The following is a 16,542-nucleotide window of genomic DNA, read 5'->3' as shown; positions in this document are numbered from 1 at the left end:
GCTCTCAAGGGGGGTCTCTGGCTGCACCTCCCCTGAGCTGTATTCAGGTGTCGATTCGGATGATGAGACCTATGTGCCGTCGCAGGTGGGTGTTCCTGGGAGGGATTCTGTTCTGTCTGACCCACCTGCACCAGGGTTAGAACCCTCAATGGGGATGTCAGTGTTGGCAGGTACGCCTTTGGTGGTTACGGATGCAGGGTCACACTCCGCAACATCTGATCCTGTTCCTGGGCCAGCAGATAAGAGGGGGAATGCAGTCCTGCAGCCTCAGGCAGTGCCGGCACAGCAAGGCGCAGTTCGCCTTGCCCCAGACAGGTGTGGTGCCTGCCGACGTGGTGGCCGTACGCCACCTGGCAATACCGCATGGGAGCAATCCATATACGGTATGGCAACCCAACAGGCAGCATCATCAGAGATGATGGCTCAGGCCATGGATAGGGTGGCCACTTCCATTGTCCCCCCGAAAGGCTGATGGAGCGACTACAGCAGGCAACAGACTCCATCCGCCAGTCACACAGGGAGGACATGTTGGCGTCCGACAGGGACAAGCGGGCGGCACTGGCGAATTTGCGGGAAGCCATTTCCATAGAGTCCCAGGGCCACAAGGAAGCCCTGAGGATGGAACTCCTTCACCTCAGGACGACTCTTGTTGAGCTTGAGGCTTCAACAAACAGAAGGACAGAACAGCAGCTGGAGCGTCTCACACGTACGCTCTCAGCTGAGATGCAGGCAACTAGGGCGGAGGTCCGGGCATCCCGTGAGTTGTTACATGGGGACCTACGCACAATTATCCTCCAGAACGAGACCTACCACACCTGCATGCTTGCTGCCATGGAGGAACAGACTAGGGCTTTGCGTGGGCTGCCTCCCATAGTGCCACCACCTCCTGATGCAGCTGCAGAGGGTGAGGAGAGCGACAGCAGTGATTCTCTCACAATAGGGTAGCCGTGTAGGCCATGAGCCCATGGAGGTGTTTTTTTTTCGCAAGATCCACACAGGTGGGTTTTGGTGTGCACCCTGTCCTCGGACCTCCTGGGTGGCCTCCCCCACCCCCCCGTGCCCATTAATGGCCATTTTTGATTTATTTTTATTTCTTTGGACAGTGTGTTGCCTTTTGTGGCTCCCGTGGGCATACGCTGTATTGTGGCTGGGCACATGCAGGCTTGTCATGAATTTGGTTCAGATGCTTGGGTTTGTGTGACACACACCCCTCCTGCTTCCCGTTTCCATGGGCTTGCAAAGGGTGTGCCCAAGTGATATTGACTACATGGTGACGTTGGACTCCCATTCGATGTGTGGGCAGTCTGTAGTCAATACTGTGTATACATTCATAGTGCATATTGTTGTTGTATTGTACACTGCATGGTGTATTGATATGTGCCTCTGCATCCATCTCATCCTCCTAATTTGCAGTTCCATTTCTCATGTCTTCACAAGGCGGTCCACCTTGGAACTGGAGTCCATGTTGTAAGCAGTGCACCTACACTCTTGCGTGGCGCTAACAACGTATACTTGGAAGTGTTCAAAGTGCTGGCATCATCAGGCAGTGAGGCTACCAATTTTTTAAGTCTGTAATGTCATGTTTAAGGTAGGTTGGAGGTTGTGTAGGTGATTGGTATTCTTGGTAAGTATTTGGTAATGTGTGTTGTAGGTCCTGCATTACTGTGAGCATTTCATGTGTGGCATTGTTTCCATTAGTGACACTGTAGTTGGTGACACTTGGGGCATGTTGTGGGGATTAATTTGTTTGCTCTCACATCGCATGACATGCCATGGTGTGTTGTGTGGCCGTGCCGGGGAGGGGTTGGGTGACATGGCACTGTTCTCATGTAGTATTTTGCAAGTGGGTATTTATTTCTGCAGCATGGAAGTGTATCTTTTGATGACACTGCATTGGTGGTGTTTGTGTAGGTAGGGATGCACACATTGTGACACTTCCACATGAACAATCTCAGGCTGCTATGGTTCTGACAGTTGACTGTCCCTTTGTTCGTCATAATTGTCAGGTCGAGTCATCATTGCTTATCAGATGGTATGTGCCAGGGCTTTGTGCACTCCACAGGGGTGTGATTTCTATGTGAAGTAATTAGCCACCAGCTGCGTACGGGCTGCCTCACCCCGTGCCCTTTCCCATCCCATGCGCAGCGGGCGTGCATGTGGTTGGGGATGTGGGGGCACCACCATGTCCACAGCCAGGCCCCGGCGTGTTGCAACATTGTGCAGGACACATTCTGCCACTATGATCCTGCACACTACTGGGGGCGCATATAACAGCTGCCCGCCAGAACGGTCAAGGGAGCGAAAGCGTGACTTGAGCACTCCGAATGTGCGCTCCACTATGCCCCGGGTTGCAATATGGGCTGTGTTGTATCTTACCTCGGGAGGCGTGATGGGGTTCCGAATTGGCGTCATCATGTGGGTGCTCAGAGGGTAGGCACTGTCCCCTGGTGAGGAGATGATGGGTATCATTAGTGCGGTAGTGATATAACTCTGCATCTGACATGCATGCATGTGCAGTGGCATTCATACTCACCAAGCAGCCATGTATCGCCATGCCGCCCAGCTTCTAGGTCCCGGCTTAGGGTAGATATTCGGTAAATGAAGCTGTCGTGGGTGGACCCTGGATAGTTGGCATATACTGAGGTGATGATTCCCTTGGCATTACATACTACCTGCACGTTGATGGAATGCCAGTGTTTGCGGTTCCTATAGATGTGCTCAAATGCCCTGGGGGGACGTAGTGCCACATGGGTGCAGTCAATGGCACCTAGCACTTTGGGGAATTGTGCCACACTGTAGAAATCAAGGGCGGCAGCCTGCCTTTCTGCAGGTGTCCTGGGCAGGTATATGTGCCTACGGACTGATGGGCGTGCAGTGATGATGTTCAAGACCTGGTGTAGGCAGCGTGACTGCGTGGCCTGTGACACCCCACCCACTATGGCACTTGTCCGCTGAAATGATCCTGTGGCCAAGAAGTGCAGTACATTGAGGACCTTCTCCAGGGGGCTGAGTGCTTGGGAGCATAGGGTGGGTGATGTGAGGTCATCCTCCCACTCACTGACCAGGTCCAGTATTATGTGTGGTGGAAACCTGTACCTCCCATACACCTGGTCATCAGGCATCCCAAAAAGGCTGGTTCTGGGAGTGAAAATTCGGGCCCTCACTATCCTCCTCCTTTGGTAACCCACGGCCACTGCTGCTAGGAACGGTATATTCATCCTGGCGTCTGAGCTTGTTTGTTGCTTGCGCGCACTTTTATGCTGCGCGGGTCGACGTACGCCTGCTTCTTGCTGGCGTACGTGTTTCAGGATTGGACCATTTATTTTTCGGCGCGTTGTAGGCGAACGTGTGAATCTTCCCGCCCACCCCAGGAATACACACACCTAACACGCTCTCCCAGGCCCAGTCGCGATTAAATATTCCCGCCCACCCCTGGAATACACGTACCCCACTCTCACAGGCCCAGTCGCGTGTGGAAGTTCACACGCACACCGAAATACACGTACCCTGCAAAATCGCGTGTGCAACTTCACACGCACCCCGAAATACACGTACAAAGGGCAATCGCGTGTGGAACTTCCCGCGAACCCCGTAATACACGTAGCCTGCTGGTATCGCGTGTGGAAGTTCACGCGGACCCATAATACACGTACCCTGATGTTATCGCATGGGAGACTACCCGCGCACCCCAGGAATACACGTACCCAGGCAAATCGCACGGCTGGGGGGTGGGGATGATGGGAGACATGAGTTGGACATGAGTGGGGGCCTGGTGGAGGGTGCCCTGCACTGCTGGGGATGGGGGTGATGGGAGACATGAGTGGGGGCCTGGTGGAGGCTGCCCCTGCAATGCTGGGGGGTGGGGGTGGTGGGAGACATGAGTTGGACATGAGTGGGGGCCTGGTGGAGGGTGCCCTGCACTGCCGGGGGGGTGGTGGGAGACATGAGTGGCGGCCTGGTGGAGGCTGCCCCTGCACTGCTGGGGTGTGAGGGTGATGGGAGACATGAGTGGTGGCCTGGTGGAGGGTGCCCCTGGATGCTGGGGTGTGGGGGTGCAGGGAGACATGAGTTGGACATGAGTGGGGGCCTGGTGGAGGGTGCCCTGCACTGCTGGGGGTGGGGGTGATGAGAGACATGAGTGGGGGCCTGGTGGAGAGTGCCCCTGGATGCTGGCGGGTGGGGGTGCAGGGGGACATGAGTGGGGGCCTGGTGGAGGGTGCCCCTGGATCCTGGAAGGTGGGGGTGGTGGGAGACATGAGTGGGGGCCTGGTGGAGGGTGCCCTGCACTGCTGGGGGGTGGGGGTGATGGGAGACATGAGGTTGGGCTTGGTGGAGGCTGCCCCTGCACTGCTGGGGGGTGGGGGTGGTGGTAGACACGATTGGGGGCCTGGTGGAGGGTGCCCCTGGATGCTGGGGGGTGGGGGTGATGGGAGACATGAGTTGGACATGAGTGGGGGCCTGGTGGAGGGTGCCCTGCACTGCTGGGGGGTGGGGGTGGTGGGAGACATGAGTGGCGGCCTGGTGGAGGCTGCCCCTGCACTGCTGGGGGGTGGGGCTGATGGGAGACATGAGTGGGGGCCTGGTGGAGGGTGCCCCTGGATGCTGGGGGGTGGGGGTGCAGGGAGACATGAGTTGGAAATGAGTGGGGGCCTGGTGGAGGGTGCCCTGCACTGCTGGGGGGTGGGGGGATGGGAGACATGAGTGGGGGCCTGGTGGAGGGTGCCCCTGGATGCTGGGGGGTGGGGGTGCAGTGGGACATGAGTGGGGGCCTGGGGGAGGGTGCCCCTGGATGCTGGGGGGTGGGGGTGGTGGGAGACATGAGTGGGGGCCTGGTGGAGGGTGCCCTGCACTGCTGGGGGGTGGGGGTGATGGGAGACATGAGTGGGGGCCTGGTGGAGGCTGCCCCTGCACTGCTGGGGGGTGGAGGTGGTGGGAGACATAAGTGGGGGCCTGGTGGAGGGTGCCACTGGATGCTGGGGGGTGGGGGCGATGTGAGACATGAGTTGGACATGAGTGGGGGCCTGGTGGAGGGTGCCCTGCACTGCTGGGGGGTGGGGGTGGTGGGAGACATGAGTGGGGGCCTGGTGGAGGCTGCCCCTGCACTGCTGGGGGGTGGGGGTGATGGGAGACATGAGTGGGGGCCTGGTGGAGGGTGCCCCTGGATGCTGGGGGTAGGGGTGCAGGGAGACATGAGTTGGACATGAGTGGGGGCCTGGTGGAGGGTGCCCTGCACTGCTGGGGGGTGGGGGTGATGGGAGACATGAGTGGGGGCCTGGTGGAGGGTGCCCCTGGATGCTGGGGGGTGGGGGTGCAGGGGGACATGAGTGGGGGCCTGGTGGAGGGTGCCCTTGGATGCTGGGGGGTGGGGGTGGTGGGAGACATGAGTGGGGGCCTGGTGGAGGGTGCCCTGCACTGCTGGGGGGTGGGGGTGGTGGGAGACATGAGTGGGGGCCTGGTGGAGGGTGCCCTGCACTGCTGGGGGGTGGGGGTGATGGGAGACATGAGTGGGGGCCTGGTGGAGGGTGCCCCTGGATGCTGGGGGGTGGGGGTGCAGGAAGACATGAGTTGGACATGAGTGGGGGCCTGGTGGAGGGTGCCCTGCACTGCTGGGGGGTGGGGGTGGTGGGAGACGTCAGTGGGGTCCTGGTGGAGGCTGCCCCTGGATGCTGGTGGGTGGGGGTGCTGGGGCACATGAGTGGGGGCCTGGTGGAGGGTGCCCCTGGATGCTGGTGGGTGGGGGTGCTGGGGGACATGAGTGGGGGCCTGGTGGAGGATGCCCCTGGATGCTGGGGGGTGGGGTGCAGGGAGACATGAGTGGGGGCCCGGTGGAGGCTGCCCCTGCACTGCTGGGGGGTGGGGGTGGTGGGAGACATGAGTGGGGGCCTGGTGGAGGGTGCCCCTGGATGCTGGTGGGTGGGGGTCCTGGGGGACATGAGTGGGGGCCTGGTGGAGGGTGCCCCTGGATGCTGGGGGGTGAGGGTGGTGGGAGACATGAGTGGGGGCCTGGTGGAGGGTGCCCTGCACTGGTGGGGGGTGGGGGTGATGGGATACATGAGTGGGGGCCTGGTGGAGGGTGCCCCTGGATGCTGGGGGGTGGGGGTGATGGGAGACATGAGTTGGACATGAGTGGGGGCCTGGTGGAGGGTGCCCTGCACTGCTGGGGGGCGGGGTGATGGAGACATGAGTTGGACATGAGTGGGGGCCTGGTGGAGGGTTCCCTGCACTGCTGGGGGGTGGAGGTGATGGGAGACATGAGTTGGACATGAGTGGGGGCCTGGTGGAGGGTGCCCTGCACTGCTGGGGGGTGGGGGTGGTGGGAGACATGAGTTGGACATGAGTGGGGGCCTGGTGGAGGGTGCCCTGCAATGCTGGGGGGTGGGGGTGGTGGGAGACATGAGTGGGGGCCTGGTGGAGGCTGCCCCTGCACTGCTGGGGGGTGGGGGTGGTGAGGGACATGAGTGGGGGCCTGGTGGAGGGTGCCCCTGGATGCTGGGGGGTGGGGGTGGTGGGAGACATGAGTGGGGGCCTGGTGGAGGGTGCCCCTGGATGCTGGGGGGTGGGGGTGGTGGGAGACATGAGTGGGGGCCTGGTGGAGGGTGCCCCTGCACTGCTGGGGGGTTGGGGTGATGGGAGACATGAGTGGGGGCCTGGTGGAGGGTGCCCTGCACTGCTGGGGGGGTGGGAGTGGTGGGAGACATGAGTGGGGGCCTGGTGGAGGGTGCCCCTGGATGCTGGGGGGTGCAAGGAGACATGAGTTGTACATGAGTGGGGCCTGGTGGAGGGTGCCCTGCACTGCTGGGGGTGGGGGTGATGGGAGACATGAGTGGGGGCCTGGTGGAGGGTGCCCCTGGATGCTGGGGGGTGGGGGTGCAGGGGGACATGAGTGGGGGCCTGGTGGAGGGTGCCCCTGGATGCTGGGGGTTGGGGGTGCAGGGAGACATGAGTTGGACATGAGTGGGGGCCTGGTGGAGGGTGCCCTGCACTGCTGGAGGGTGGGGGTGGTGGGAGACATGAGTGGGGGCCTGGTGGAGGCTGCCCCTGCACCGCTGGGGGGTGGGGGTGGTGGGAGACATGAGTGTGGGCCTGGTGGAGGGTGCCCCTGGATGCTGGGGGGTGGGGGTGCAGGGAGACATGAGTTGGACATGAGTGGGGGCCTGGTGGAGGGTGCCCTGCACTGCTGGGGGGTGGGGGTGATGGGAGACATGAGTGGGGGCCTAGTGGAGGGTGCCCCTGGATGCTGGGGGGTGGGGGTGCAGGGGGACATGAGTGGGGGTCTGGTGGAGGGTGCCCCTGGATGCTGGGGGGTGGGGGTGCAGGGAGACATGAGTTGGACATGAGTGGGGGCCTGGTGGAGGGTGCCCTGCACTGCTGGGGGGTGGGGGTGGTGGTAGACATGAGTGGGGGCCTGGTGGAGGCTGCCCCTGCACTGCTGGGGGGTGGTGGTGGTGGGAGACATGAGTGGGGGCCTGGTGGAGGCTGCCCCTGGATGCTGGTGGGTGGAGGTGCTGGGGGACATGAGTGGGGGCCTGGTGGAGGGTGCCCCTGGATGCTGGGGGGTGGGGGTGCAGGGAGACATGAGTGGGGGCCTGGTGGAGGCTGCCCCTGCACTGCTGGGGGGTGGGGGTGGTGGGAGACATGAGTGGGGGCCTGGTGGAGGGTGCCCCTGGATGCTGGGGGATGGGGTTGATGGGAGACATGAGTTGGACATGAGTGGGGGCCTGGTGGAGGGTGCCCTGCACTGCTGGCGGTGGGGGTGGTGGGAGACATGAGTGGGGGTCTGGTGGAGGGTGCCCCTGCACTGCTGGGGGGTGGGGGTGGTGGGAGACATGAGTGGGGGCCTGGTGGAGGGTGCCCTGCACTGCTGGGGGGTGGGGGTGATGGGAGACATGAGTGGGGGCCTGGTAGAGGGTGCCCCTGGATGCTGGGGGGTGGGGGTGATGGGAGACATGAGTGGGGGCCTGGTGGAGGGTGCCCCTGGATGCTGGGGGTGGGGGTGCAGGGAGACATGAGTGGGGGCCTGGTGGAGGGTGCCTTTGGATGCTTGTCGGTGGGGGTGCTGGGGGACATGAGTGGGGGCCTGGTGGAGGCTGCCCCTGCACTGCTGGGGGGTGGGGGTGGTGGGAGACATCAGTGGGGGCCTGGTGGAGGGTGCTCCTGCACTGCTGGGGGGTGGGGGTGATGGGAGACATGAGTGGGGGCCTTTTGGAGGCTGCCCCTGCACTGCTGGGGGGTGGGGGTGGTGGGAGACATGAGTGGTGGCCTGGTGGAGGGTGCCCCTGGATGCTGGGGGGTGGGGGTGGTGGGAGACATGAGTGGGGGCCTGGTGGAGGGTGCCCCTGGATGCTGGGGGGTGCAGGGAGACATGAGTTGTACATGAGTGGGGCCTGGTGGAGGGTGCCCTGCACTGCTGGGGGGTGGGGGTGATGGGAGACATGAGTGGGGGCCTGGTGGAGGGTGCCCCTGGATGCTGGGGGTTGGGGGTGCAGGGAGACATGAGTTGGACATGAGTGGGGGCCTGGTGGATGGTGCCCTGCACTGCTGGAGGGTGGGGGTGGTGGGAGACATGAGTGGGGGCCTGGTGGAGGCTGCCCCTGGACTGCTGGGGGGTGGGGGTGGTGGGAGACATGTGTGTGGGCCTGGTGGAGGGTGCCCCTGGATGCTGGGGGGTGGGGGTGCAGGGAGACATGAGTTGGACATGAGTGGGGGCCTGGTGGAGGGTGCCCTGCAGTGCTGGGCGGTGAGGGTGATGGGAGACATGAGTGGGGGCCTGGTGGAGGGTGCCCCTGGATGCTGGGGGGTGGGGGTGCAGGGGGACATGAGTGGGGGTCTGGTGGAGGGTGCCCCTGGATGCTGGGGGGTGGGGGTGCAGGGAGACATGAGTTGGACATGAGTGGGGGCCTGGTGGAGGGTGCCCTGCACTGCTGGGGGGTGGTGGTGGTGGGAGACATGAGTGGGGGCCTGGTGGAGGCTGCCCCTGGATGCTGGTGGGTGGAGGTGCTGGGGGACATGAGTGGGGGCCTGGTGGAGGGTGCCCCTGGATGCTGGGGGGTGGGGGTGTATGGAGACATGAGTGGGGGCCTGGTGGAGGCTGCCCCTGCACTGCTGGGGGGTGGGGGTGGTGGGAGACTTGAGTGGGGGCCTGGTGGAGGGTGCCCCTGGATGCTGGAGGGTGGGGTTGATGGGAGACATGAGTGGGGGCCTGGTGGAGGCTGCCCCTGCACTGCTGGGGGTGGTGGTGGTGGGAGACATGAGTGGGGGCCTGGTGGAGGCTGCCCCTGGATGCTGGTGGGTGGAGGTGCTGGGGGACATGAGTGGGGGCCTGGTGGAGGGTGCCCCTGGATGCTGGGGGGTGGGGGTGTAGGGAGACATGAGTGGGGGCCTGGTGGAGGCTGCCCCTGCACTGCTGGGGGGTGGGGGTGGTGGGAGACTTGAGTGGGGGCCTGGTGGAGGGTGCCCCTGGATGCTGGAGGGTGGGGTTGATGGGAGACATGAGTTGGACATGAGTGGGGGCCTGGTGGAGGGTGCCCTGCACTGCTGGCGGTGGGGGTGGTGGGAGACATGAGTGGGGGTCTGGTGGAGGCTGCCCCTGCACTGCTGGGGGGTGGGGGTGGTGGGAGACATGAGTGGGGGCCTGGTGGAGGGTGCCCTGCACTGCTGGGGGGTGGGGGTGATGGGAGACATGAGTGGGGGCCTGGTGGAGGGTGCCCCTGGATGCTGGGGGGTGGGGGTGATGGGAGACATGAGTGGGGGCCTGGTGGAGGGTGCCCCTGGATGCTGGGGGTGGGAGTGCAGGGAGACATGAGTGGGGGCCTGGTGGAGGGTGCCCTTGGATGCTTGTCGGTGGGGGTGCTGGGGGACATGAGTTGGACATGAGTGGGGGCCTGGTGGAGGCTGCCCCTGCGCTGCTGGGGGGTGGGGGTGGTGGGAGACATCAGTGGGGGCCTGGTGGAGGGTGCTCCTGCACTGCTGGGGGGTGGGGGTGATGGGAGACATGAGTGGGGGCCTTTTGGAAGCTGCCCCTGCACTGCCGGGGGGTGGGGGTGGTGGGAGACATGAGTGGGGGCCTGGTGGAGGGTGCCCCTGGATGCTGGGGGGTGGGGGTGCAGGGAGACATGAGTTGGACATGAGTGGGGGGGTTACCAGACATTTGGTCGAAATAAATTGGTCGACCAGACAAATGGTCGAACCAATTTGGTCGAAAACCAAATGGGCGAATTCTTTTTATTTTTTATTTTCACTCCTTTTTTTTGGGGGGGGGGGGTTCCCCCCCCAACCCCCATTTTTTTCTTCTAAAAAACCCTTTTTTTTAAAAACGAAAACCCGAAAAATTAATATATAATTAAAAAAAAAATTCAACCATTTAGTTTTCGACCAAATTGCGTCGACCAAATGTCATTCGACCAGTTTTCATTCGACCAGATGACTGGACACCGAGAGGGGGCCTGGTGCAGGGTGCCCTGCTCTGCTGGGGGGTGGGGGGATGGGAGACATGAGTGGGGGCTGGTGGAGGGTGCCCCTGGATGCTGGGTTGTGGGGGTGCTGGGGGACATGAGTTAGACATGAGTGGGGGCCTGCTGGAGGCTGCCCCTGCACTGCTGGGGGGTGGGGGTGGTGGGAGACATGAGTGGGGGCCTGGTGGAGGGTGCCCCTGCACTGCTAGGAGGTGGGGGTGATGGGAGACATGAGTGGGGGCCTGGTGGAGGGTGCCCTGCACTGCTGGGGGGTGGGGGTGGTGGGAGACATGAGTAGGGGCCTGGTGGAGGGTGCCCCTGGATGCTGGGGGGTGGGGGTGCAGGGAGACATGAGTTGGACATGAGTGGGGGCCTGGTGGAGGGTGCCCTGCACCGCTGGGGGGTGGGGGTGATGGGAGACATGAGTGGGGGCCTGGTGGAGGGTGCCCCTGGATGCTGGGGGGTGGGGGTGATGGGAGACATGAGTTGGACATGAGTGGGGGCCTGGTGGAGGGTGCCCTGCACTGCTGGGGGCTGGGGGTGGTGGGAGACATGAGTGGGGGCCTGGTGGAGGCTGCCCCTGCACTGCTGGGGGGTGGGGGTGATGGGGGACATGAGTGGGGGCCTGGTGGAGGGTGCCCCTGGATGCTGGGGGGTGGGGGTGCAGGGAGACATGAGTGGGGGCCAGGTGGAGGGTGCCCTGCACTGCTGGGGGGGTGGGGGTGGTGGGAGACATGAGTGGGGGTGTTAGGGAGAATTCTCTGTTTAGGCTGAATTTCCTAACCTAGTGAGTCCCCCAGCAGCTTTGCTGGATTTCTGGAGTTTGTTTTTTTTCCATCCTGCCAAGAGTGAGACTCTTTTTCTCCCACTCTTGCACATGAATGTGTGTAATTCCTTTAAATGTCAATGTGTTCTATGGGCTATGGGGTTTTTTACTCCATAGGGACTCATATGTTTTGCTATGTGTGTTACACAGCACCCTCCGTGCAGTAACACAGGGGTGTCATAGTGACCCCCCAGTATAGATTCCATACCCTGGGACTGACTACTGTCTCCCCGGGCATGTAAAGTCACCATTGGCTTTACTAGACCTAAATTTACTAACAGAACTAGTACAAACCATCCTATTGTGGACGTACTAGTAGGGGTAATTTGATTACTCCTGGGTCTGTTATTCGAGGGGGCACTGTCCCGCCCCCCCTCGTCGAGTTTTGGCTGGTGGCAGTGGAAACTACTTGTTATATTCGACCCCGAATATAACTCTATGGGATTCTTCCCATTGTTGGAGGTTAATACTTTTCCTCGTTAATCTCTAACATACCACCGGTTTATTTATCCTAAATAAATCTATCAGTTGGTATTTTCTGCCAGAACTCGGTTTTTAAAATGGCGTCTGTGTTCGTCTCTGTGACTCCTAAACCAAAGGTTGAGCCCTTTGTTCCACTTTTGGCGGGCCTCTACACAGAGGCCCTCCAAAGTGGTGCCAATCTGTCTGGGTACCACAGGGGGTGTGAGAGGGGGTTTAGGCACCCTGGACTGAGTTGCCTTGCCAACTCAGGTCGCACTCTGGTGTGATTGGCCCAAGTGGTGAGCCACCCCGCTCACCACTTAGCGTGTTTTGATTGACAGCTAGGCTGAATGAATGGGGGTTTTCTGCATAAAAGCAGGGCTTTTGGGACTGGATCTTCAGAAGTCGCCACAGGACCTAAGAATCCGACGAGGGTAAAGCTGAGCCGACCTGCAACGACGACACCTCCGGTGGAGCCTTGCTGAACCGACTCACCACTTCCCGACGACAGAGGAGATCTCCCTGCCGGAGAGTCTCTTCCCCTGACTGGTGGGAACAACCAGTCCCCTTTGCTTTTTCTTCGCTCCAGGACGCAGTGGTCGAATTGCCCGTGCAGAGCACCTCGGCAACCGCATAGCCACTCCCCCTGTACCGCGACCAAAAAGGTGGTGCCTTGTGACGGAGCACTCCACGGCTGGTCTCTTCCCTGTTGGTGCAACGATCTTCAACCTTCCTTCGACGACGAGATCCTCTCTTCTCTTGGCAAAGACCCGACGTGCTGCATCCACCACCAGGAACAACTGCCCCCGCCGGAGCTGTCTCTCCACAATCAAGGTACCGTATCCGCCTTGCTTCTTTTTCTGCCAGATAGAGTGAGGTGTCTTAATCCTCGCCTCTCCATTGGGTCGCCTCCAAGCTTTCTTAACTTTCTGTTCTGAACTGGTCCAATCTTTCGATAACAATTTGCGACAAAGACTCGAAGTGCATTTCCACTGTGATAATTTTTGTTTTGCGACACATCGCCTTGCCTCTCTCCAAGTGGGCCTGGCCTCTGAACTTTGCGATCTACAGTAGACACTGCCTTACTTGCCTTGCAATTGTTCGTAAAAGTATTTGTACCGAGTTGATTTCATAACCTGCCTTATTTTTCTCTCCCGTCCTAACAAATACTAGAGTGCCATCTAGGTTAAAGTATACACCTCTGTCTGCAAATAAGTGATGCCGTTGAACCTAGACTTGTCGAACTATTGTTAGGGGGATTGATTTTTTTCTTATAGTAATTGTGATTGAAGTTGTTTGCTGTATTAGTGCCCGAGTGTTTTTCATAGATGTGTTTTTATAAATAAATAACTATATATCTTTACACCAAAGCCTTGTTCCGTGTTTGCTTGTTCTACTGTGTAAATTGCCCTATTTTGTATACTCCACATACTGCCTAACTCTTCTTGAGGGAAGTCTGACTGCTCAGCCACAGCTACCAAGTGAATCTGTGTGGTACAGACTGCTACCAAGTAGGTTTACTGCCAAACACCTGTAGTCCTAAATCTTTTGCAGTGGTCCCGGAGGGAACTGCACAGGTTTCTGCCTAACAGGGGGCCTGTTGGAGGCTGCCCCTGGATGCTGGGGGGTGGGGGTGCAGGGGGACATGAGTGGGGGCCTGGTGGAGGGTGCCCCTGGATGCTGGGGGGTGGGGGTGGTGGGAGACATGAGTGGGGGCCTGGTGGAGGGTGCCCCTGGATGCTGGGGGGTGGGGGTGGTGGGAGACATGAGTGGGGGCCTGGTGGAGGGTGCCCTGCACTGCTGGGGGGTGGGGGTGGTGGGAGACATGAGTGGGGGCCTGGTGGAGGGTGCCCCTGGATGCTGGTGGGTGGGGGTGCAGGGAGACATGAGTTGGACATGAGTGGGGGCCTGGTGGAGGGTGCCCTGCACTGCTGGGGGGTGGGGGTGATGGGTGACATGAGTGGGGGCCTGGTGGAGGGTCCCCCTGGATGCTGGGGGGTGGGTGTGGTGGGAGACATGAGTGGGGGCCTGGTGGAGGGTGATTTGGCATTTACTCGCCTTTATGGTCAGATTGGCTCGTCCAAGAGCCTGCAAAACATCTCTCAGGTGGGTTACATGTTCTTCCCAGGAATTGCTGAACACTGCAATGTCGTCCAAGTATGCCATGCAGAAGTCCTCCATCCCATTCAGAACCTGGTTTACCATCCTTTGAAACGTAGCAGGTGCATTCTTCAATCCGAAAGGCATTACCTTAAACTGGTATAAGCCAACGGGGGTAGAAAATGCAGTTTTCTCCTTGGCATGGTCTGTCAGGGCTACTTGCCAATAGCCTGACGTCAAGTCAAATGTACTGAGGAACTTGGCGGCGCCAAGTTTATCCACCAACTCATCTGTTCTTGGCAAAGGATGGGCATCAGTCTTGGTGACTGCATTAAGAGCTCTATAATCCACGCAGAATCTAAGTTCTTTAGATCCGGCCTTTGGTACTAACACAACTGGGCTAGACCATGGACTAGTAGAGGGCTCTATTACCCCGAGATCGAGCATCTTGCTGACCTCACCTTTGATGTGGGTTTGTACGTTCTCTGACATTCTGTATCCTCTGCTTTTGACTGGCAGACAGTCACCAGTGAGTATGTCGTGCTGGCCCCAAGGGGTCAAGCCTGGTGAAAGCGAGAACAGAGAGGCAAACTGATTCAACATTGATTTGCACTCTTCTTGTTGCTCGGGTGTGAGATTGGAGGAGAGATTTACTCCTTCAATTTTTCCATCTAAAGGTAAGCCTCTGAGGAGATCCGGAAGAGCTTCACTCTCTTCTTCTTCCTCGGATGATGCTAGAAGCAACGCTCCTACATCAGGTCGTGAGACATACGCTTTAAGTCGGTTGGTGTGGAAGACTGTCGGAGCCTCCTTGGGATTGCCCAAGTCCACCAGATAGTTGACCTCTCCGAGTTTACCCACAACTCTGAAGGGTCCCATCCACTTATCTTGCAAGGCCCTCTGCCTTGTTGGGTTCATAACGAGAACGAGCTGGTCTTGAGAGAACTCAACCATGTTAGCCTTTTGATCGTGCCAGTGCTTGACCAATGCTTGTCCAGCTTTCAAGTTATCGCTTGCTTCCGTCATCATGTGCGACATTCTCCTCCGGCGACCTATCACGTAGTCAGTCACTCTGACTGGCTTGGGGGAAGGAGCACTGTCCAACCCCTCCTTAATCAGGGCCAATGGACCTCTGATGGGATGACCATAGAGAAGCTCGAAGGGAGAGTAACCTACTCCCTCCTGAGGGACTTCTCTATAAGCAAAGAGAAGGCATGGCAGTAGAAGGTCCCACTTACGCTTAAGGGGTTCTTCTAAAGCACCTATCATGCTCTTCATGGTTCGGTTGAACCGTTCTACCAACCCATTGGTTTCCGGGTGGTAAACTGTTGAGAACTTGTAAGTAACTCCACAGGTTTTCCACATGGCTTTCATGTAGTGGGACATAAAGTTTGACCTGCTGTCAGAGATTACTTCCTTAGGAAACCCGACCCTAGTAAAAATACCAAGGAGGGCCTTAGCCACAGCCGGAGCTGTAACAGTCCTCATAGGAATTGCCTCAGGATACCTAGTAGCATGGTCTACTACAACAAGTATAAACCTGTTGCCTGAGGAGGTTGGAGGATCAAGGGGACCAACAATGTCAATCCCTACTCTCTCAAATGGGACTCCCACGACTAGGAGAGGCACTAAAGGTGCCACATTCTTGGAGCCAACCTTACCAGAGGTCTGACAGGTGTGGCAGCTCCTGCAGTGTTTTTCCACTTCGGCCCCCATCTTCGGCCAATAGAAGTAGAGAGAAAGCCTTTCCTTAGTCTTCTTGAAACTCAAGTGACCAGCCAAAGGAATCTCGTGGGCTAACTGCAAGAACTGTGGTCTGTTCTCTTGGGGTACTACAAGTCGTTTGTAGTCTCCAGGTGCAGACTCGGTCGGTTCACTGTAGAAGAGGCCATCCTCCCAGTGCAACCTGTATTTCCCAGGCTCTTGCCCTTCAGCCTGAGCTTCTGCCTGGTGGCGAAGACCTTCCAGAGTTGGACATTCCCTCTGTCCCTTACTGAAGTCTGCCCTGCTGGGTCCACCTTCTGCCAGTAAGGACTGCAGCTCAGGATGGTCAACAGGATCCAGATCTCCAATGAGTTCCTGGCCTTCCATTAGCTCTTCCTCAGAGTCTAATTCTACCACACAGGGTTGCACCTCCATCTCAGCCTCGGCTGGAGGTGTAGTTACGGGTGTAACTTTGGACAACCGCGGGGAAGTCCGTGTTGGCTGCACTGGAATGCTGGCTGCTGGTTTTGGGATAGAAGTCTTAGGTTGCCCTTTCGCTTCTGATTTCTTGGAGACAGCGGCCGACAATTCCAGTGGAGCAGGAGTGATTTCTTTCTTCATCATCTCCTGGAGAGTACCGCGCATGGTCCTCTCTCTTGCGGGTCTGGTTAGCTCCTGTAACCGTTTACTAGGAGGTCTGGGAGTATGCGATACAACTCCGAGAGTTTTCAAATCGTTACCCAACAGTACGCGTCCTGGTACCTCACTCTGTATGCTGACAGGTATCTTCACAGTCATGTCGTTACACTGGATGAGAACTGGTAATTGGGGAAGCATCTGCACAGGCCCTCCAGCTAACTTGGTGAGGCGTGTGGGTGCCTTAGCAACATCTTCAGCCTGAAAAAACGATTTATCCACCACAGTTATGCTGGCCCCAGTGTCCCTAATGGCAGGAGTCTCCTGACCATTCACCTGGACACTGTCCTTATAATACTCTTT

Source organism: Ambystoma mexicanum, chromosome 5q, assembly GCF_040938575.1.
Source record: "Ambystoma mexicanum isolate Mex_15411 chromosome 5q, UKY_AmexF1_1, whole genome shotgun sequence".
In the NCBI taxonomy this organism is placed as follows: domain Eukaryota; kingdom Metazoa; phylum Chordata; class Amphibia; order Caudata; family Ambystomatidae; genus Ambystoma; species Ambystoma mexicanum.
The sequence above is the reverse complement of the archived record's forward strand: the minus strand, read 5'-3'. Positions refer to the sequence as shown.